Source organism: Strix aluco, chromosome Z (genome assembly GCF_031877795.1).
Source record: "Strix aluco isolate bStrAlu1 chromosome Z, bStrAlu1.hap1, whole genome shotgun sequence".
NCBI lineage: Eukaryota > Metazoa > Chordata > Aves > Strigiformes > Strigidae > Strix > Strix aluco.
The window spans coordinates 41322927-41344536 of record NC_133971.1 but is presented as its reverse complement, the minus strand read 5'-3'; the positions used below and the strand labels follow the sequence as shown (position 1 = coordinate 41344536).

General features: G+C 44.3%; 1 pseudogene; it reads left to right on the top strand.

Moving 5' to 3' along the window:
* The first annotated feature begins 7600 nt into the window (after nucleotides 1–7600).
* LOC141918782 (kinesin-like protein KIF20B) overlaps nucleotides 7601–21610 on the top strand; it is a 55236-nt pseudogene continuing 41226 nt past the window's right edge.

Sequence of the window (21610 nt, the reverse complement as noted above, 5' to 3'; positions counted from 1 at the left end):
ATTGAAAAATCAGTGCATGAGGCTGTTGAGCAGGATTTAAAATAATGAGATGAAAAGATAATTCAGGAGCCCACTGGTGAACTTGCCTGTTGGCGATCGCTGTGGCAACCTTTTGCAAAGAGGCAACAGCCTCAGAGCTGAGACTGTGGGGGGAACACAAGTCAGTATCCCCTTTAAGCAGTTCAAATAAAGGACTTAAGTCTGCATTAGAAATTCCCAACAGCGGTCGGACCCAATTGATTGTTCCCAGCAATTTCTGTACCTCATGCAAGTTTCTAATGTCTGTCTGTATCTGTAAGGGTTGAGGAACTATAGTCTGAGCCCTGATGCGCCAACCTAAGTACTTCCATGGTGATATTTTTTGAATTTTTTCCGGCGCAATACAGAGGCCTGCCGAGTTGACAGCAGCCGTGACAAGGGCTTCCTCCATGACCTCGTGATGTTGTGTGGCCACCAAGATGTCATCCATATAATGATATAACAAAACATTAGGCATCATGGCCCTAACAGGACTAAGTACTTTAGCTACATACCACTGAGAAATTGTAGGACTATTCTTCATTCCTTGTGGCAGCACAACCCACTGGTACCTTTGCAACGGGGCTGGCATGTTGACGCTTGGAACTGAAAAGGCAAATTTAGGAGCATCATCAAGGTGCAGTGGGATATTGAAAAAGCAATCTTTAAGATCAATGACAGTCAAATACCAATTTCGAGGAATCATAGTAGGGGACAGGAGTCCTGGTTGGAGGGCCCCCATGTCTTCCATAGCGTCGTTAATTTTTCTGAGGTCGTGGAGCAAGCGCCACCTGCCAATTTGTTTTTTAATGACAAAAATAGGCGAGTTCCAAGGACTGGTAGAAGGCACAATATGCCCTTTTGTTAATTGCTCTGTAACTAATTCTTGGAGGGCGCGAAGCTTTTCCAGTGGTAGGGGCCATTGATCTACCCAAATAGCGGTATCGGTCTTCCATGTCAATTTAAGGGTGTCGCGCGCTTCAATGGCCCCCTCTAAAAATGGGTCCGAATGGACATTCCCCACTGGGACAGCACATCACGCCCCCACAGGATCAGAGGGACAGGTAACACAAAAGGTTTAACAGAGGCTATATGCCCCTCTGGACCTTGAATCTGAATTAATTCCACACTTTGACGGCTGTTACCAGTTCCTCCAATTCCAGCTAACGTGTGGGAAACATTAGCCAGAGGCCATTGTGGAGGCCACTTAGCCAGAGATATTATCGTGACATCAGCTCCAGTATCAATAATTCCATTTAGTACTACTTGCTGCTCTCCATGAATAAGGGTACACTGACATACAGGTCGCTTCTGAGAAATAGATTGCACCCATAGAATTTGTGGGTTCCCTGTAGACCCAAATCCTCCCCGCCTTTGATAAGATTGACCAGGAGCGGGGGAGTTCGTCCCCGCAGGAATCAATATTAATTGCGCTACACGACTACCTTTAGGTATCGTGCAGGGAGGAAACGGAGTCCATGCCGTAATCTTAATTTTGTCAGTACTGTCAGAGTCAATGACCCCTGGTAATACAAAAAGCCCTGACAATGTAGTAGATGATCTTCCTAACAACAGCGCCTGTGTTTTAGGGGGTAAGGGTCCCGAGATATCTGTCGACAGCAAGTGAACTGAGCAATCAAGTAATGTTACTGTGTGGGCGGTTGCCAGGTCCAATCCTGCGCTCCCGGCTGTTGCTGGACGAAGACTTGAGGCGCTGCTGCTTCCCTCTGTGAGGGCTGGAATGTCGGCTGCGGCATTTGTGTCTGCGCGCGTCGCTGCCCCGCGCTCCATGACCGGTTTCCCTGTATCAGTTGGCCCTGAAAATCATACTTAGACCGACATTGATTAGCATAATGACGCCCTTTTCGGCATCTAGGGCAAACCCCAGGGGCTTGGTGCCTAGCCCCCACATTCATAGTCAGGCAATTCTTTTTAAAATGCCCCGATTTACCACAGCCATAGCAATTTCCCAAGCTTGACGGACCGCGCATGGCTGCAAGGGCAGCAGTCATGGCCTCAAATTTATGATCCACAGTGCCAATTCTATTACAAGCCTCCACCATTTCAACCAGTTAATTCGGGTTAGGAAGGGATTTCAGGAGCTTTTTACAATCCACATTAGCATTTTCAACAGCCAGTTTCAGCAACAGAATGTCCCGCGCTTCCACATTATCTATCTGATGCTCCAGAGCCTGCTTTAATCTATCAATAAATTGCATATAGGGCTCTCGAGGTTCTTGAGTAATAGTTGTAAAAGCTTTCTGTGGCTTCTGTGTGTCTGGGACCTTAAAAAAGGCCTTTTTTGCTTCCTCACAGATCGCTTCTAGAGCCTCCCGAGGGATATCCCGAGCCTGGGCTACCGGATCAGTGTGCTGACCCGTGCCGGTAAGATGCTCTATAGTTAAAGCAGCCACAGCTTGATTAGCATGACCCGCAAATGCACGGAGAAGAACTTGGAGCCCTCCCCTCCACTGCGACTCCCACAACGAAAACTGAGTCGGAGTTAACAGTAATTGTGCTAAGGATTTTAAATCATGAGGAGTCATGACATAGGTATCAAAAACCGAAGCTAACAGGCTTGCGAAATAAGGAGAGGAAAGCCCGTGCTCAGTGACGGTACGGCGCAACTCCTTAATTACAGAGAAAGTTAAGGCTTCCCATTGTGCCCCCCGGCCCTGATAAATCACAGGAGCAACTATCATTTTTGCAATCTCGAGATGCCCTTCCTTTAAGGCTTGGCGTTTTATATTAGCCCATGCGTCGCGTGGGTCAGGGGGACATAAGTCCGGCTCCTTCTCGGGATCTACCGGCCCCGAATCAAAGGAGTCCTCCCCCGGAGGATAATTTGCAGCGCCGACCTCTGGGGGTCCTCGGCAACTTTGACTTTCCGAAGGCGGAGAAGGGACCGTGGGGGTAACGGTCGGGGCGGCGGGGGTATTCCCTTTAGTCTTTACGTCGCCATTGTTACTCTCCTCTTGAGCTTTTAAAGCTTCAAAAATGATCCTCCACCACGGGAGCATATGCTGTGCTTCTACACTCCCCGATGTGGCAGAATCCCACAACTTCACCCCCACATCATCCCGAAGTTCCCGCGTAAAAATACTAGAAGCAGTTACAGCGGGTATCTTCATTTGTACCCATTTAAGCATGGCTTTAAGGTCGTGCCCAGAGATAACTTTCCCATGCTTTTGAAGAAGAGCTTTCATAAGCTCATATACGTCTCTCTCCGGGGAAGACGCTTGATTCCCCATGTTTCCCACAGCTCACCTCTCTACTCCGGAGGGATTTCAGGCCGGTCCGCTCCTGCTTCCTTTCAGCAGCTCATTCAACGTTCCGTGAGACTCGCAGCCTGCCGCGCAGATAGGCGGTCCCTGGACCCACCGCGTCCCGGAATCGGATCACGTCGGGGTCACCAATTTGCCGCGATTGAGAGACGGGAGGCAGGCTTGATGCAAGCAAAGTTCTCCACTTTATTACATGTAACACTCATTTTTATAGAGAATCAGAAGATGTGTGGGTTAAACTGATTGGTTGCTATGCTTCAGAATTCTTACCAGCGCGTGCTAATTGGTAGCTAGTTAACCTTTAGCAATTGGACTAATAGCAGCTAAGCCGCTCCTATAAAAAACTCTAAATTCCCAGCTGTCTGCACCGTCTTCGGCCGTTTATCAAGCATGACTCACAGGTTAGCAATTCTTCACCATATCAGCACTTTTCCCAGTGTTTTTCTCTTCCCTTTATCAGGCCTCCCAAGGTTTGTAGCCTACAAGTTCCAGTACATCACCCTCTAACAACGGAGCAGTACAGGCCGTTCTGTCTGAGTCCTTCAAGTCGTACCGGACACTGGGGCCGTCCCGGGACGGGCAGCGAGGTACCGGCGGCCGGTCCCGCGGCGGGCTGGGAGATAGCGGGGGTCGGTCCTGGGGCGGGCTGGGAGGCACCGGGGGTGGTCCCGGGGAGGGCTGGGAGGCACCAGGGGCGGTCCCGGAGCGGGCAGCGCCGTCGGGATCCGGTCCCGGGGCGGGCACCGCGGCACCGGGGTTCCGTGCCGGGGCCGGCAGCGCCGTCCGGGTCCGGTGCCGGGGCGGGCAGCGAGGTACCGGCGGCCGGTCCCGCGGCGGGCTGGGAGATACCGGGGGTCGGTCCTGGGGCGGGCTGGGAGGCACCGGTGGCGGTCCCGGAGAGGGCTGGGAGGCACCGGGGGCGGTCCCGGAGAGGGCTGGGAGGCACCGGGGGCGGTCTCGGGGAGGGCAGCGAGGCACCGGCGGCCGGTCCCGCGGCGGTCTGGGAGATACCGGGGTCGGTCCTGGGGCGGGCTGGGAGGCACCGGGGGCGGTCCCGGGGCGGGCAGCGCCGTCGGGATCCGGTCCCGGAGCGGGCACCGCGGCACCGGGGTTCCGTGCCGGGGCCGGCAGCGCCGTCCGGGTCCGGTGCCGGGGCGGGCAGCGAGGTACCGGCGGCCGGTCCCGCGGCGGGCTGGGAGATACCTGGGGTCGGTCCTGGGGCGGGCTGGGAGGCACCGGGGGCGGTCCCGGGGAGGGCTGGGAGGCACCAGGGGCGGTCCCGGAGAGGGCTGGGAGGCACCGGGGGCGGTCCCGGAACGGGCAGCGCCGCCGAGGTTCGGACCCTGCAGCGCGGGACCGGAGGCCGGTCCCGGGGCGGGCAGCGCGGCACCGGGTTTCCGTGCCGGGGCCGGCAGCGCCGTCCGGGTCCGGTCCCGGGGCGGGCAGCGAGGTACCGGTGGCCGGTCCCGCGGCGGTCTGGGAGATACCGGGGTCGGTCCTGGGGCGGGCTGGGAGGCACCGGGGGCGGTCCCAGGGACCGGCTGGGAGGCACCGGGGGCGGTCCCGGAGAGGGCTGGGAGGCACCGGGTCGGGTCCCGGGGCGGGCAGCGAGGTACCGGCGGCCGGTCCCGCGGCGGTCTGGGAGATACCGGGGATCGGTCGTGGGGCGGGCTGGGAGGCACCGGGGGCGGTCCCGGTGAGGGCTGGGAGGCACCGGGGGCGGTCTCGGGGCGGGCAGCGCCGTCGGGATCCGGTCCCGGGGCTGGCAGCGCGGCACCGGGGTTCCGTGCCGGGGCCGGCAGCGCCGTCCGGGTCCGGTGCCGGGGCGGGCAGCGAGGTACCGGCGGCCGGTCCCGCGGCGGGCTGGGAGATACCGGGGGTCGGTCCCGGGGAGGGCTGGGAGGCACCGGGGGCGGTCCCGGGGAGGGCTGGGAGGCACCGGGGGCGGTCCCGGAGCGGGCAGCGCTGCGGAGGTTCGGACCCTGCAGCGGGGCACCGGCGGCCGGTCCCGGGGCGGGCAGCGAGGTACCGGCGGCCGGTCCCGAGGCGGTCTGGGAGATACCGGGGATCGGTCCTGGGGCGGGCTGGGAGGCACCGGGGGCGGTCCCGGGGCGGGCAGCGCCGTCGGGATCCCGTCCCGGAGCGGGCAGTGAGGTACAGGTGGCCGGTCCCGCGGCGGTGTGGGAGATACCGGGGGTCGGTCCCGGGGCGGGCTGGGAGGCACGGGGGTCGGTCCTGGGGCGGGCTGGGAGGCACCGGGGGCGGTCCCGGGCAGGGCTGGGAGGCACCAGGGGCGGTCCCGGAGAGGGCAGCGCCGCCGAGGTTCGGACCCTGCAGCGCGGCACCGGAGGCCGGTCCCGGGGCGGGCAGCGAGGTATCGGCGGCCGGTCCCGCGGCGGGCTGGGAGGCACGGGGGTCGGTCCTGGGGCGGGCAGCGCGGTACCGGAGGCCGGTCCCGGGGCGGGCTGTGAGGCACCGGGGGCCGGTTCCGGGGCAGGGAGCGCGCCACCGGGGTCCAGAACCAGGGCAGGCAGAGCGGCACCGGGGACGGTGCCGGGGCTGACAGGGAGGCACCGGGGGCTGGTGTCGGGGCGCGCAGTGAGGCACCGGGATTCGGTCCCGGGACGGGCAGCGTCGTCGGCTTCCGGTTCCGGGGCGGGCAGCGCGGCACCGGGGTTCGGTCCCGTGACAAGCAGTGCCATCGGGATCCGGTCCCGTGGCGGGCAACAAGGCACCGGGGGGGCAAGAGTTTTGCCCTGTGACTTGTGTAGCTGATGAATAAGACTTCTGGATCGGGACAGCACAGGTATGTTTCTTTCCAGTAGTAGCTTATTCCCAGCTCAGTGTTTGTTCAAGCTTTGTCAGTATTTCAGGCCAAGTTTTTCCTGGTTTTCATATAGTTGTCTGACAAAAATAAGAACTGTAGATTAAACTAAACGTTGCTGCTTAGTTTATGTATCGCTTTACCTCATTTGCATCTTGGTGAAGTTTGTCTGGCTTCATGAAGTCCTGTATCCGCCTTTTACAAGGTAGATAGGAGGGCTGAGCTGTTAACTGTTCTGACACCAAAGTGCTGGCATCTTTCAGGTTTTTTGCTGGGGGGAACAAAAATATTACGCCTGCTTAATAGGCAACACTTTTTCTGAGCAAAAGGTCTTTGAACCAGCCCTGGTCTGTCTGCTGTTTTAATGAACACTGTGTGTTCTCCATTAGTATTTAGAGACAAAACGTATATGCATGGATGTAGCACAGACATGGGAATGTAGTGTTAGAAGACATTGACTCATCATGTCCAAAGCTTCAAAACTGTAGGAGCCACGTGGTAGGTGTCTAATTGCTGGAATGCTTGCTGCCACAGTCTGTGAGTCTACGAGCCCAGGGAGTTGCTGTCATAGTCTGTGAGCCCACGGAGTTAAACTTAATACAGAACAAAAGCTGCCAAGCCACATCTGTAACATCACAGGAAAGAACAGTTGGAGAGTGAAGTGCAGACAAAATATACTAATATTTTGAAATAAAATGCACTTTTTAAAGATTATTTTGAAATCTACCTGTCTACTATCAACACTGGATCAATTTACTTTCATTTTCTATAGCAAATTTTCACTGCCCAGATTCTGAGATGCACAAAAATCATTAAATTTTGGATTAATAAATGAATTGCTGGTCTGTAAAACGACTGAAAAAATTACTAAAAAGCAGTTCTTTAACTTGCAGTCTGACATGAGGTCTTCTAATTTTCTAGTGTCCCCTTAATAGCTAAAACTATCTGCTCATCTTTCTGAACTCTGTCATGTATTAAGCTACATTGTGTTATATTTATAATACCAATTATTTATCAGGTCCTGCAGAGATAACCATGAAGTTTGGGTTACTCTTGCAATGAACTTTTATTCTAAATGGCCACTACAATGGGATGATGGAGAAATGGATGCTGAACAATATGATTGTTTGGTGGTTGTGGTTGTTTGGTTTTTTTTTTAATTATATCTTCCTTGTCAGACATGGGTTTTAGCAAGGTTGTGGTATATGTATAAGGCCTTTTCCCTGGTAAACAGTTGCTTTGCATTGGAAGAAGAATGGCTGGTCTTGTTTCATCATGATGTGAACCCCACTGCGGACCCCCTCCCCAGCTATCAGAAACTTGCTATGTAAATTTTGAACAGGATAAAGAAAGCTTTCTCCTTAAAGAAACTGCAGCTATCAGTTTCAGATTGACTTGTCTTATATAAGAGACTTCAGAAGCTTTATGTTATGTGATCAGAAAGCAAAAAAAGGGTTTTATTTTATCTCACAGGATGGAACAGAATTTGGGTAAGGAGGACTTTTTCGGACCATCCTATATTGCTGGTGTTGAGCCGTTTCAAAGACCCGCACCAGGAAGCGTAGAAGATTTTAAAACAGATCTCTCTTTGGTTTCTTCAAGCTCAAACACAAGCCAGGTAAGAAAGCTTTAATGTTTGCATTGTTTGGATATTTTTTAATAAGCTTAGTCTTTTTATCAGTAAGAATAATCAGAATTTTACAGAGAAGATGAAAAGCGTCTTTAGTGTGTTTTTAATCTGGAGGAGATACGTAGGATTAGACTAAGTTGTGTGGCACTGCATTGATACTTCACTGGGTGCATGTGTCTTCTGTGAATGAGGCTAATTGCCAGCTTGGAGCAGCTTAATCATAGAATGTTTTTGTGGGTTTCATTCTTGATCTCTAATTGCCTTAATGTTGTATATATGTGTGTGTGTGTGTATATATATACACATGCTATATACATATTATATACATATTATGAACTCTTAAGTTATCACAGTGAACGTCTGCAGGGGCCTAAGCGCTTGTGAAAACTGATGTAGTGAATTACTTTTGCTTCCCTCGTCATCAAATAAATCTGTTCAGAATAGCCTGGTGAAAATAAAACTGCCTTAACATGCTAGCTATCCAGTAAAGAATCTAGTCAAATTTCTAATTTCCTTATTTTCTTTTTTTTTTAATTTAAGGGGAGCAGTTTGGAGCCTAAGGAACACATACAATTTGCCTGCGTATTAGGCCATTTACATCATCGGAAAGAGAAAATGAATTGCAGGTGTGACATTTATAGAGTTTAAAAATACCTTAAACGTATGCTTGGGGTTTTTGTTGGGTTTTGGGTTTTTTTTCCACTGAGCTTTTCATACTCTTTTCATGCCTGCATTGTTTCTGCTTCCTTTTAATAGAACTGTGTTTCACTTGAGGATTCAATAAGCATCGTACTGAAGCTTCCCAAAAATTCTTCGAGCCAGCTAAGTGAAAAAACTGCTGAAAAGATGATGCAGAAGTTCACTTTTTCACGAGTAAGTTCGCTTTTTCACGAGTAAATGAATTGCCTTTAGAAGTTTTTAATTTTTTCCTGGAAAAATTGTTTAACTTACATTATTTAATAGCAAGCAAACTAGATTTTTAAACTGTCGATAGTCTTTAAGATTATAAACATACAGAATTTGAAGGATTCTTTAAAAGTCTCTGGTGATTGCTGAAACAAAATAAAGATGTTGCTTGGTAATGCTCAGGTGTTTGGACCTGAAACAACTCAAGAAGAATTCTTTGAAAGTACCATGAAGCAACCAGTGCAAGATTTGCTGGATGGATATAATCATCTTATTTTTACGTATGGCGTTAGAAATGCTGGGAAAACCTACACATCCCAAGGTATAAGTAGAAATGCGTTCTCCTTGAATGAAGTTCCTTTTTTTGTTTTTTTTTGGTTTTTTTTTTGAGAGGGTTACTTCTAGCAGAAATATTGTAACTCTTTCCTTTATTTAAATTGTAGGCCCTATACATTGGCTTCTCTTGAATAATAATAAATAACCTTTGAAAGTCTCCTTCCATAACAAGTATCACTAAACTGCCAACTGACAGTCACTGCCAGAGTTTACATAAACATACAGTGTATTGCTTTATAAGGCTGTAATAATTTCAACCAGGTGTGTGTGACTTCTTTTTTTCCTCCAAGTACCTAGAGGGAGGAGGGGGGAGTTAAGAAAATGTGTTCTGTATATCAGAATGTGAAAAGTGTGTAAGTTCAGACTAATATTTTGTTATTTTTTTATCATTATTGTAAAGGTCATACACATCTTATATGCATTGTCTTCAGATAAGGAATAGTATTTGTGTCTGTTTCAGTTATTACAGGCAGAGCATAAATAATTCGAAACATATTTGAGTACTTTCAAGTACTTCTGCCTTGTCTCAAGTTTCTGAGTTTATCAATAATATCCTAGGAGACCTTGTCTCCTGAAGTACTGGTCTGTACTGTTAAAGCTCAATATCCTTTCTGGTCAGAAGATGTCACTTTAATTATTTTTCAAAGCATTTTAACAAATAAGGTGGTTTGATATACGTGGAAACAATTTCTCCTATAACGGAATGGCAGTTCTAGAGGCTATAATGCTTATTTTATACACAGAAGTAGTAGAAGGACAATGAGTCTTGTGCCATACGAAGTTGATCTTTATTGAAGTGACATTGTCTTCTAAGTGATCTTCTGTTAGGTAGATTATAACTAAAGACTACTGCCAGTATTTTCAGTTATCATTAATCTGGGGCAATAATGGGATGCTCTGGCCTAATAAAGAATAGGTAAGTAACAAAACCCAAAATTCCTAAAGTAGAGTCCCCCACGCTTGACTAGTTCGGGCTATATTGTGTGGGTTTTCAAGAATTTTTCATTCGTGTCTTTTCAGACTCTGGAGACTTTTTCATGGTATTCTATTTTTCTAGGACTTAACTATTGACTTGTGATAAGAACTGTCAGGGCAGACTGTTGCCTACGGGGTGCCGTGATCTCCTCTTCTGTTATTCCCAGTATTGCCAATACAGCCTTTCCTTTCTGGCATTACATGGCAGTCTGTGTTCAGTCAATGGCAAGGGACTTCAGTGGAGGATGCAACAGTTTTTTAGGGCTGTTCATTGTTTGCCAGTGACTGTTACTTTGTTCATGTGAGGTTGAATTACAAGTGGCATTACAATAAACAAAAAATTATGAGTAGATGAGGAGAAACAAATGTAATCCAGCAGTACTTTAACTTAATATGTTATTCGGTCCCTAGCTCAGTGTTTGAGTGCAACTACGTTTTACAGAGGTTCTGACTTGGGCAGCGCAGCTAGCGCTGTAACTGCTGAAAGCCCGTCTGTCTCAGGAGCAGTAGGAGTTATCAGAGGCTGGAAGATAATGCTGTCAGTCTGAGACAGGATCGTTGTTTCTCTTCCATTCTGCCCTATTCCCTCTCCTCTCTGGTTTAGAAATCAAAGTTAAGTGAACCCTTTTTAAACTTGCATTTGGATTCAGAAAGATCAAGTGTGCACTGAGGCTTTTATTTGACTCCTTTTTGCCTTTCAGGTGCAAAAGTAGGATGCTTTGGTAGGAAAGGGTCTGGGACAGGGAAAGGAGTGAGTCTTCACAAGGCTTCTAGAACTTTTTTGGTAGGGTCTGTGGAATTAGTCCAGGACTGCAGCTGAGAGGGGAGTCATCAGTTGTATTTCCAAATTACTTCCTTGAGAGAGAGAGTGAAGGCAGCCTAAGAAATGCAACTGGAAAACTGCAAATCTCTGTTGAACGTGTGTTGGTTGTGGTTGGTTTGGATTTGTTTTTTTCATTAAGGCTATGTTTATGCAGAACACCCCACCTGTTTCTGCTCCTCACTGTCTAAGGGGTAGAGCATGAGCTGTTGCTGAAAGCCAAATACCTTTCGAAACACTCTAATGACATTTCTGTTACCTGGAGAATACAGAAACCCACTGCTTCGTGCTGTAAGTGGCCTCCAAATTCCTCATGTATGCCTTGAGATTAGAATTTTTTATCTTTCTGTCTTTGTTTATTTGTATACCTTGTTCACAGTAATAATTAAGGTCTTTCTTTGGTATGTTGCTTTCAGGGACAGAGGATGACGTCGATATTCTGCCAAGGACTCTGGATCTGTTGTTTAAAAGTATTCAAGGGAAGCTATACACAGCAATGGACTTCAAACCCCATCGGTGTAGAGATTATATAAGGCTGACTAGAGACCAAGTGAGAGAAGAAACCGCTATTAAAAATTCAATACTTTGCCGAACAAAAGAGGTAGAGGAGCACTTCTTTCTGTACTGATGAGTACATGCATCTTTAGAGAGCTCAGTGCTCTTCATTTTTCAGTGGGAAGCAACTCTCTATTTAAGTATGGATGTGTCTTTGCTGTCAGGTAGCTCTTCAGATTAGCAGCAAAGTGAGCAATATTGCTGATGAACCCTGTTCTGTGGATTTCTGCCTTGTGGCTGAATACTTGATAGAATGTAAACACTGAGCTTTTTTCTATAGCTTGGGCATCTGATAATTTATCCTCTGGGGTTACTGGTGCTTAATAAAGACGGAATGCAAATAGTCTCGCCATCTGTGGGGATGCTAGTAGGTCTGCTCCTTTAAACAATTTACTCTCTTTCAGGATACTTGACAGAAATGAATGATTTTGGGGTTGTTCCCCTCTTCCAGTCTGTGCAAATAACCTCAAAGGAAGGAAGAGTTTTTTTGGAACAGCAGAGCTATAAAGCTGTTGGACTTCTAAAGATTTGAATTCAAACAGGTTTCTGCTGGACTTTATTCTTAAACAGATCACTGTTGAGTAGTCCAGAAATACACTTCAGTGCCTGGAATTCTAAAGCTGTTTAGTCCAATTAGAGTTACGGGGATTGTATTTTGTATAAGCGTACCTTCTTCCTGGTGTCTTTAATTCTGAAATGAATGCAAGAATGTAAGAAAACTGAGCATATGCTGGGAATTGGAACTAGAAAGGGATTGCAGTGCATTTATTTAGTGAAAAGAATTAAGCATCTCCCTAGTGGTATGCTAGGTTATAATACAGTGTTGTGACTGTTGTGGGATGGAATATATCTGTTACCTTGATTTTTATCCGAGTTAGTTAACTAGAATTCTCCAGTGTGGAAGGCAGGAGGCAGCAGAATTCTTCAAGAGTTCACTTCAAAAGCACAGGCATATGTTCTATCCAGGTCTAGCAGTCTTTAAGGGCTTCAGAAAAAACGATCATGTATGTGTCCCCTGTAGTTTTGCCACTAAATTTATAAGCTGAAGTATTGTTCTTGTAACAACAGTTTTCAAAGTTTACACCTACTTCAACAGAGAGAGGTTTGGGTGGGTGTTTTATGTGTGTAAAGCTTAAACCTGAAAGTTTTGATTACATACGTATTTAACTATTTCAGGAATCGCTTTATGGAATCCCAGCTTTATATGACGTATGCTCTTGACAAAACATTAAAAAAACCCAACCCAAATCACACCTGTTTTTTAATCCATGTTTCTTCTCTTAAGCATACTGGTTTTGGTAGACAAGTCGCACTTCTTTGCAGTTCTCTGCCTAAAAAAACCAAACAACCAAAACTAAGAGTGGGAATGGAGTGTATGTGTATTAACCTCTATCTGTAGGGATTTGTTTTACCTTTCTTTTTTTTTTTTTTTTTTTTTTTTTTAAAGATTCAGCAGAAGGAAGCTTTCCTTCTCTTTCTAAAACCTAGGCTTTATTTCAACTGTGATACTACTACATGGTACAGGCTGTAAGTTGCTCACTTAATTTCTTAAGTGAACAAGTGTTCTATGTTTACCTCTGTTTCTGAGAGCTGACCTAGGAAGCTGTAAGATATGGAATTCTGAATTAGCAAAATACCAATAATAAAAATTTCCAGACTGTCTAGATTCACCAGGTTAAGAATAATGTGTAAACTACAACCGGACTTCTGCAAATCATCCTGTTAAATCACCCTGCTTCTCTGCGGGGTCCCACCCCTCTATTTTTCCGTGGTGAGTTTTCCTCTGGCTCAGCGAGCTGAAATGCTCTCTACTGTGATAGGGCCTGAGGTGAGGGGGGTGTCAGGAACAAGTGTTAAGGTAAGAACAATCCTTTCAATAGGAATGTGCAGGTGCATTGAACTAGACATGATGTGTAGTCAGGATCTTTGTACTGGCATATTGCAACGACACTGTGTTACTGTCCAGTGGAGCTGTTACACAAGTAACTGGTGATGTCCTGCCAGAGATGTGTCTTAAAGTCTCTGTTCTCTTTTGCAGGTAGACCATCGAGAGAGCACTAACAGCAGAGCACCAGTTGGTTATAAGGGTATGTTTTATATTAAAGAATTGCAATTAAAGCAGGCAAAGAAGCTTTCTTAAGTTCAACAACTGACTTCTGGCCTATGTTAATAATAAAATGGCTACTTGACATTTTTATATGCCAGTGAATTGGATAGTGAGTAAGTTATCTGGCCAGAAAACACAAGGATGAAATGGTTAGAAGTATACCTGAACAGGGGTTAAATGAGACGAGGCTATGGCAAGGAAAAGTAGTACTACTTATGCTATGGTCTCTAGTGGTATCCTGACCCTCTATGTAATCAGATAAACCTAATTCTGGCATTTAAAAACTACCTAAATACTAGGTTTGCTTTAAAATGTTGGAATGTCATGTACTTGTCGGTTTGATTCTCTACCTTCTGAAGACATTGAAGAGACTTGAATAATTCTAACAAAGCTGCATGTTTTTGATAGAATTTGTAAGTGGGAAAGGAAGTGGTAGATTAGGTGTCTGGCAAATATATAGGGTACGCATGTGACTTCCAGATATTTAAGAAAGGGGAGAAAAATTCCAAGGGATTTTTGTCTGGGGTAAGTGCTTTTTAGAAGGCTGCTGTAATACCAGTTTTTTCTTATTAATTTTTTGAATGAAGTTCATTTTACAAGGTCTATAATGACTTGTAATATTTTGTACTTGGCAGATTTGGAAGAACTCTTAAAAGGCTCAGAACAATCTAGCACAACTGCGAAAAATCACATGACGTTTTCTCTTTGGGTTTCATTTTGTGAGATTTACAATGAATGTTTTTATGATCTATTGATTCCTGTATCAAATGACAAGAAAAGAAAAACACTACGCCTTGCTCAAGACATCAAGGGATGTTCTTATGTAAAAGGTGATTAGAATACATTGCAAACTGCCAAAGGTGTAATTTGAAAAGTCAGTCTTCCTGTAATAATGTTTCTTTCTAGGTTAGAAAACTCCTAACTGTATTCACTGTGGCACTAGAAATGTCTGCCTTGAGCATGAAAGGCAACAACCTGCATACACAGAAGTATCTGTGCCTTTAATAGTGTTTTCTCTCTATTCTTAACTGTAACTCTTAAAAGCCTGCGTGCACTCCACTGCCTTGATATTTCTCTGAAATGGGAGAAATATTGAGAACAATTGACAAATTTTTTAGTGTTTTGGTTTTTTCCATTTTCTTAAAAGACTCCAAATTCTTACCTATAGTTATAATTGGCTCAACAGTTCTATTTTTTAGTATTTTCTGTAGAGATACACTTCAGAGAATATGTGAGAAAGTTCAGTCTGACTGCAAATTACATTTTACAGTACTCTAATCAAGCGTGTGATGTAATTTGTTGTGCGTTGGGCGAGGCGAGGAGTTAGCAGAACTCTAACAGTTCAGTGTTTGTTTCTGGCCATGGGAAAAACAGCTTTCAAATCCTGTTTCATTTGTTATAGGTTCTTTGAACAATCAAGACCCCAATTCTAGATTAAAGGCTTTTTTGTAGGTATTTGGCCTGCTACTTTTATCTTTCATATGCCAAACTATAGATTCAGAAAGCTGAATCAGATGATAAACCCAACTCCTTCATTTCTTCAAAGACTAGAAGATGTGTGAAGTAGGAAATAGTCTGCTCTGAGCTATGCTTCAGCATAATCTCTTTTTATAACATTTGGAAGTATAAGGCTGTTCCTGATGTTACTGAGGAAAACCAGCTACTGATTTTCTTATTTTTCTTGGTCACAGCTGGTATTTTTGCTAGTACAATTTTGGTGACTTCTAGTTTAACAGAGGCCATAATGTTCATATTATAAGTTCCATTAGTAGAGTTGTAGGTATTTACTTGAGCCCATACCAAGATGACATACAGTCATCATACTGCAGACAGAATTCTTCACTGATTTTTTTTTTTAACTTGATGGCCCTGAAAGATGTCTAGGTGATTTCCCCCCCTGCCCTCAAGATCATAGGCTAAACCAGAGAAGCTGTCCAGGTAGAATTCTGCCTTGATGAGTATGAACATAGGGCATTCATGCTCATATTAGACCCTGTGCTTTGGCTTTTCAGAGCGCAGGCTAAGGTTGCTCACTTAATTTGGATGGAGCATATTTCTGTGTGCTAATAGGATGAAATGATGAGATATATTTGCCCTTCCTTTCCCATGGAAGGAAGAATCTTGATTTTGTCGTCATATAATTTCTGTCTGAAGCATGCTTAGTAAAATGTTTTTATGTCTCAAGTAAACGTTCTTGGTGTGCATATGTTATCCCTTAATCCCTTCTTTCTTTTTGGTAATGATATTTACAAGATTACCATGTTTGTTCTTCCTAAAGATCAGCAGTGGGTTCAGATTTCTGATTCTAAAGAAGCTTTTAGACTTCTAAAACTGGGGTTGAAACACCAGAGTATCGTGAGCAAGAAACTAAATACTTGCTCCAGCAGAAGGTGAGAAACTTTTTGAATAACATTGGGCATAGGATGGTGTCTGGGAGGAGGGGGGAGCTAAAATATGGATTGTGGCTTGTAGGAGGGGAAGAGGCTTTAACAGGGTCTAGATATCTAGGTTCGACATCCTTTAGCACTATGTGACCCAGTGCTTTTAGTCAAAAGGATTCAATCCTTCAGTAAGATGAACATGTTCAAAAGCTAACAGTTTTATCAAATACTCTCCTTCAAGCAAAAGCACTTAGCTTTATTCCATCTAAATGTCTGAGGAAAAAGCAAAATAAAGGCTACATAAGCATCTCTTTAAAAGTTTGTATCTGATAGAGTATATGCTTAGAGAAGTTGACAGATTCAACAGTTTTGAACAGATGTTGTGGAGGTTAAAAATATTTTGAATGTATTTGTCTATCACTTCTCTGCTGATTTAAACTTTTCCTTTTAGTCACAGCATATTCACAGTTAAGATACTGAAAACTGAAGATTCGGGAGCACCGCGAGTGACCTGAGTCAATGAGTAAGTTCAGAGCAGAGACCCTCTCTTCTTTGTGATGAAATTGTCAGTTATCATCTGTGTTGGTGTGCTGGTACTGGGAACTGTCAGTTATGGTCTGTGTTGGTGTACTGGTACTGGGAACTGTCAGTTATGGTCTGTGTTGGTGTACTGGTACTGCACTATACACCCAGTGCTTCCTGATAGAAACTCATGCGTGTGTGGTGGTTTCCCCACTTCCTACCATCACACAGTTCTTGGCCCTCTACCTCCAGCCATCAGGCTGCAGCGCTGTTCTGTGCCTTGTCCCCTCTGTGCAGCACAAGGTTCTGTTAGCCTGCTGTACACCTGAACTCCTCTGAGTCCTCAGAAGGAAGAGATGGTGGGAGGGAGGGGAAATAGGAGGTGTGTTGGGAAAAGGTTTGTCAGGAAGTAATGTAAAATTTGATTGAGAAAACAACATTGAAGAGGATGGAAGTGTTTGTGCAGATGAAGATCAAGAAATTCTTCCTCTAAAAAAAGTGATCATTTTTAAAAGTGAATAATTTGTGCATGTTCTAAGGTAAATAAAGGGAATTTTCCTTATCTGCTTTCAGACTGTCACTGTGTGATCTTGCTGGTTCAGAAGGATATGCTAAGACCCACAATGAAGGTCATAGATTGAAAGAGAGTGGAAATATAAACACCTCTCTTCTGATGCTGGGCAAGTGTGTTAACACACTCAAGAATTGTCAACAGTCAAAGTAAGTTCTTTTACGAATTGCAAACTGGTTGTGGCTTTTAGGTACTGCCTCCAATGTTTAAAAGCTATTGTTTAAAATATGCAATGCTAACACTAAGATTTTGGCAGAAACAATGTATAGAATTGTCGATCTACCAAAGTTATCTTAAACTTGCCTTGTTTTGCTCTTTAAATCATCAGGTCTAATCTCCTTTAAGCATGCTATCATATATTTTAGCAATTTAACTTTACTCCTCTGAGCTTGGTTTATCAAAGAAACAAACTTTGGAATAAGTTTAAAATCCCCTTTTCACTAGTGTCATAGTAAGAGTCAAATTTTTAGCCTTTTATTACTCCTTATGAACTAACTCAGCTGTCTACGTACTTCTAGTGTAACATTTTTTCATCAGCAGAACATTGCTGTGCTATCATAACTGTGCACCATTTGACAAAAATTGTCTGGCTTTAATAAATACTGACGTAACTTTTAACACTCTCCTCCTGATCCAGCTAACCATATGCAGACAAAAGAAAGCCTTCCTACTATTTATGCCCTAGCTTGGGGATCTAAATAAGAGTGCAATAATACAAGAAGTTAGTTGTCTAAAAACCAGTACGATATCTAGTCACAGCTGGATATAACTGTCTAGGAACTGCTTTCTCCACATGTTCTCATTTGCAGATCTATTTCTGTCCCAGAAGTTAAATAAACTCAGTCTACTGATTGATGTGCTTTGCCAAATTCACTTACCCTGTCACACTGTTCCTGACAGCCTGTTCAAAGTCTGTAACACCTTAAGCTGAAAGAGCTTTGCTAGTGTGTGTTCCTGATTATGTTTTGTGATGTTACAGTCTGTCTTATTTTCCTGTTCTTTCCAGATAGGAAGGATGCATTAAAACTAGCAGCTGCCTAGAGGGCTGTTAATGTATTCAGAATGTCTTTTTCTGATCCTAATAACTTGGGATTTTAACAATGTAGAAGAAATGTTCTGAAGCATGATCTCTTAAAGTGTTAATACCTACCCCTTGCAAGTTGAATAGGAAGCAGTACATTTCTTAAAATTATTTTGGACTGTCAGTCCTGCAGCAAAGCTACTTATGAGCTGTCTATGTACTCTGGTAGGAGTGTCACTGTCTTCCTGAGTTCTGTAGCACTGTTCATATAACTGAATAGCTGTTATGTGTCCAAAATGCAGCCAACTTATTCGGTGGCAAGTGTGCATTCAGTCATGTTTTAGGAATTCTCATAAAATTTCCTATAAGCATCAAAAACTACATCCCCAGCTGTTAAATTCAAGTGCCAAACTGCTGGGAGATTAGGAAGAAAGTTCTGAAAAGTATCTCCATGTGTTTGGTGTATGCTCATTTTCTTGCCTAGGCACTTGCTATTGTCTGTTCTCAGAGGCTGGATACTGAGTGAGAGAGATCTCTGATGATGTTGGATACTGCATGCCTAGAACTAGACATGTTCTCTTCGTTAATGGTGAAAGGAAGAGAGAGGTTGGGGTATGGTTTGGTGTAGCAGGAGGCTGTGTGACCTGCCCAAGGCTAAAGGTCGAACACTCCCTTAGTTTAGGTGCTCCCCCTGATTGTATTGCTGTAGCCTGCCTGAGATGATGGCTAAAGCCACAGTCCCAACAGCACACAGTCTCTCTACAAGCAGCTGCATCTAGTCCAAAACAATTTTAATTGATTTAACGACTACTGCTTTAATAAATATTTTTAAGTCTTCATGCTGGATAGCTCTTACACTGGCTGGACATTATTAAGCATCTGGTCATCTGTTCTTTTGTCTTTAAAGGTTGCAGCAGCACATACCCTTTCGGGGAAGGAAGTTAACTCTTTTCCTTCAAGGATTCTTCAGTGGAAAGAGGAAGGTATACATGATGGTAAACATAAGCCAGTGTGCTTCAGCATATGATATCACACTCAATGTGTTAAAGGTCTTGGCCACTGCACAAAAAGTAAGTGTGTTGCAGTTTATCTTGATCTGATTTCTGATACCTCTGATTCGCCTTTAAAGAGCAGGTTCCCTCACTTCTAAGAATATGAATTTAGTTACTGGACTTTTCTGTCTCATGTTGCAATCATATTTTCTGATTGCTCCTAGTCAGGCTTTATTTCCTTGTAAAGCTTTTAAAAAGGCTTTGTTGGGACATACATTTCTTTTTTTGTGGGAGTGGGAACATGTCCTATTAAAAATCCATAATTCCCATAAAATATCCAGCCTGACAAGACACTTGTTATATTTGTAAGAAATTCCCTGAGATCTGGGTGAATTTTTCTTCTGTAGTCATAACATGCTCTCACCTAGGAGCAAGTCTAGCTGCCCCATATACTACTCCTATCTTAATTTGGAATATTGCTCACCTGAAGTATATAGGTTGAGCACCAAACAGAATTTGAAAGTCATCTTTATGTCCTTAGGAGCTTCAGTGGGAAGGTGGAGGTTAAGCAGAATGAGTAGGAGTAAGTGCAGTGATATAACCCTGGCAGAGTTGGAAGACAAAAGTATTGGGGATCAGTGCTGCAGCCTTAATGGAAGCCATGGAAAACTTCTGTTGACAGTTAGATATGTTCAAAGGACAAGAGATCCAGGCCTTTAGAATGTGGGCTCATCTAAGCAGGTTAAGTACAACACTGAAAGGAGCAGACTGTAAGGGTGATAGAACTGCTCAAGAAACAGAATTTGTGGGATGGCATTCGTGTAATGCAGCTAGAAACTCAAAGTATAGGAAATACAGAAATCTGTTGGTGCGTGAGGTGGCAGCCCTCTTGTAGGTTGTCAAGCTAGTGAAACTTGGTGTTCCTGCAATCCAAAGAAGGGTTAGACTCTAAAGTGCCTCCTTTGTACTCTAGCTGGAAACTGGTCTGAGCAGTGACTCTGAGCAGAGGATAGGCTGGGGGAGTACTGTGCTCAGGAGACCTATAGGGAAGTGCAACAGGTGTATTTTGGAAGTGCCAGTAGAGGATTAAAAAATACTGAAGACTTTAGTCTTTGTTTTCTGAGTAGGTTTTAGTGGACACATCTGTTCTTGTCCAAGATCAGTCGTTTGGCCAGAAATCAGCAACATCATCACTACTCAGTCACACTAAAATGCCAATCTCAAGGAAAAGAGTTACTGCCCCATGGGACAGGAGCTTCGAAGATGTGATCAAAGATGACAATGACAGGGAGGAACAGCATATGTCAAGAGAAGAAGCAGTGCAGAAATCTGTAGAAAATACAGTTCTTATTGGGAAAAAAAGAGGGTATGGTATGTGCCAGGGCTATGTTAAGAATTAGCGTAGCATGGAGTCTTGAAGCAAGGTATTATTCTGGTTTTCCCAATCTCTCACCTTTTTTTTTTTTTTTTTTTTTTTTTTCTGATCACCCTTATTCTATCTAAATCCAGCATTAAGAACTAAAAGTGGGATTACTCATCCTGTGGTGCCTGTTGTGGGAAAACTGTATAATATGTCTGAATATAGACTAAGCAGTAAGAATTGCAGATTTGGCTTTCTCTCCTCCTCCTGTCAATGCACAGCAAATATTACCTGCTTTTAGCAATACAAGACTGTTCCTCTGTATTCTATGCACAAGAAAACGCTGAAAACTGTTCCTTAAGCAAATTTAGTCACTTCTAGGGAAGATGAGGAGGGAACAGAGGGCTAGAAACTGTTTTATGGAGGTTTCATTAATATTGCCCCAAAAATGAGCATCTGGAAAACAAGATCCAGTTTCTGTGGAGCTTAAGCCTGTTTAAGACAACTTCAACAATTCTTGTAATAAAATGGATGTTCCTTACAAATGTCTGCTCTGTGCAAACTTAAAAATTGCTGTGTTAGTACCAAAGAGATATTCTGATCTACTCATAAATCTTCCTGTTTATGAATAAGCTAATAAAAGAACTGGAAGAGCTTTTTTCAGGTGCAAGAGTAAAGTGGTGTTGTAGTGTTTGAGGAATGAGAAAAATCTCACTTCTGGGAAAGCATTTCTTTATGAAAAACTTAATAACAATGGTAATTCTAGATGCTGCTGAGTCTCATAGAAGAGTTGAACAAACTTCTTGCTGAAAAGAAGAATAAGTTACTGCTGTAATTACAAATTCGTGAAGAGGTGACACAGGAATTTGCCCGATATTTTGCTGAGCAGGAAATATATTTCAAGTAAGTTAGCTTTAAGTGGTTTTTAAAGTTAATGATTAAAAAAAAAATGAAATTAAATTCACTTATTTCTTAAATCTGTCTCTTGGCTATAAGAGACCACACTCTTCTGCTAGACTTACTGCCTCTGTTAATAGATCAGTTTCTGTTTGGACTATGAGTTCAGGAAAAATACTGTGTAGGAAAGGCTTTGATTCTGGGGGGGATGGAGGGGGGGTGTGTGTAATCTGTCAGCAGTGTTCCTGCAGAGCTTTCCCTAACAGAAGAGCTTTGATAGGATGTCTGTAGAAAGAGTGACACTTGCACATTCTTTGGTTACTGCAGTCTTAGTGGTACTTCAAATGGGTATTCTGGCTCAAGAAGCTTAGAAACAATGCTTGTAGTTAGGTGTCAGCCATAATCTGTGTA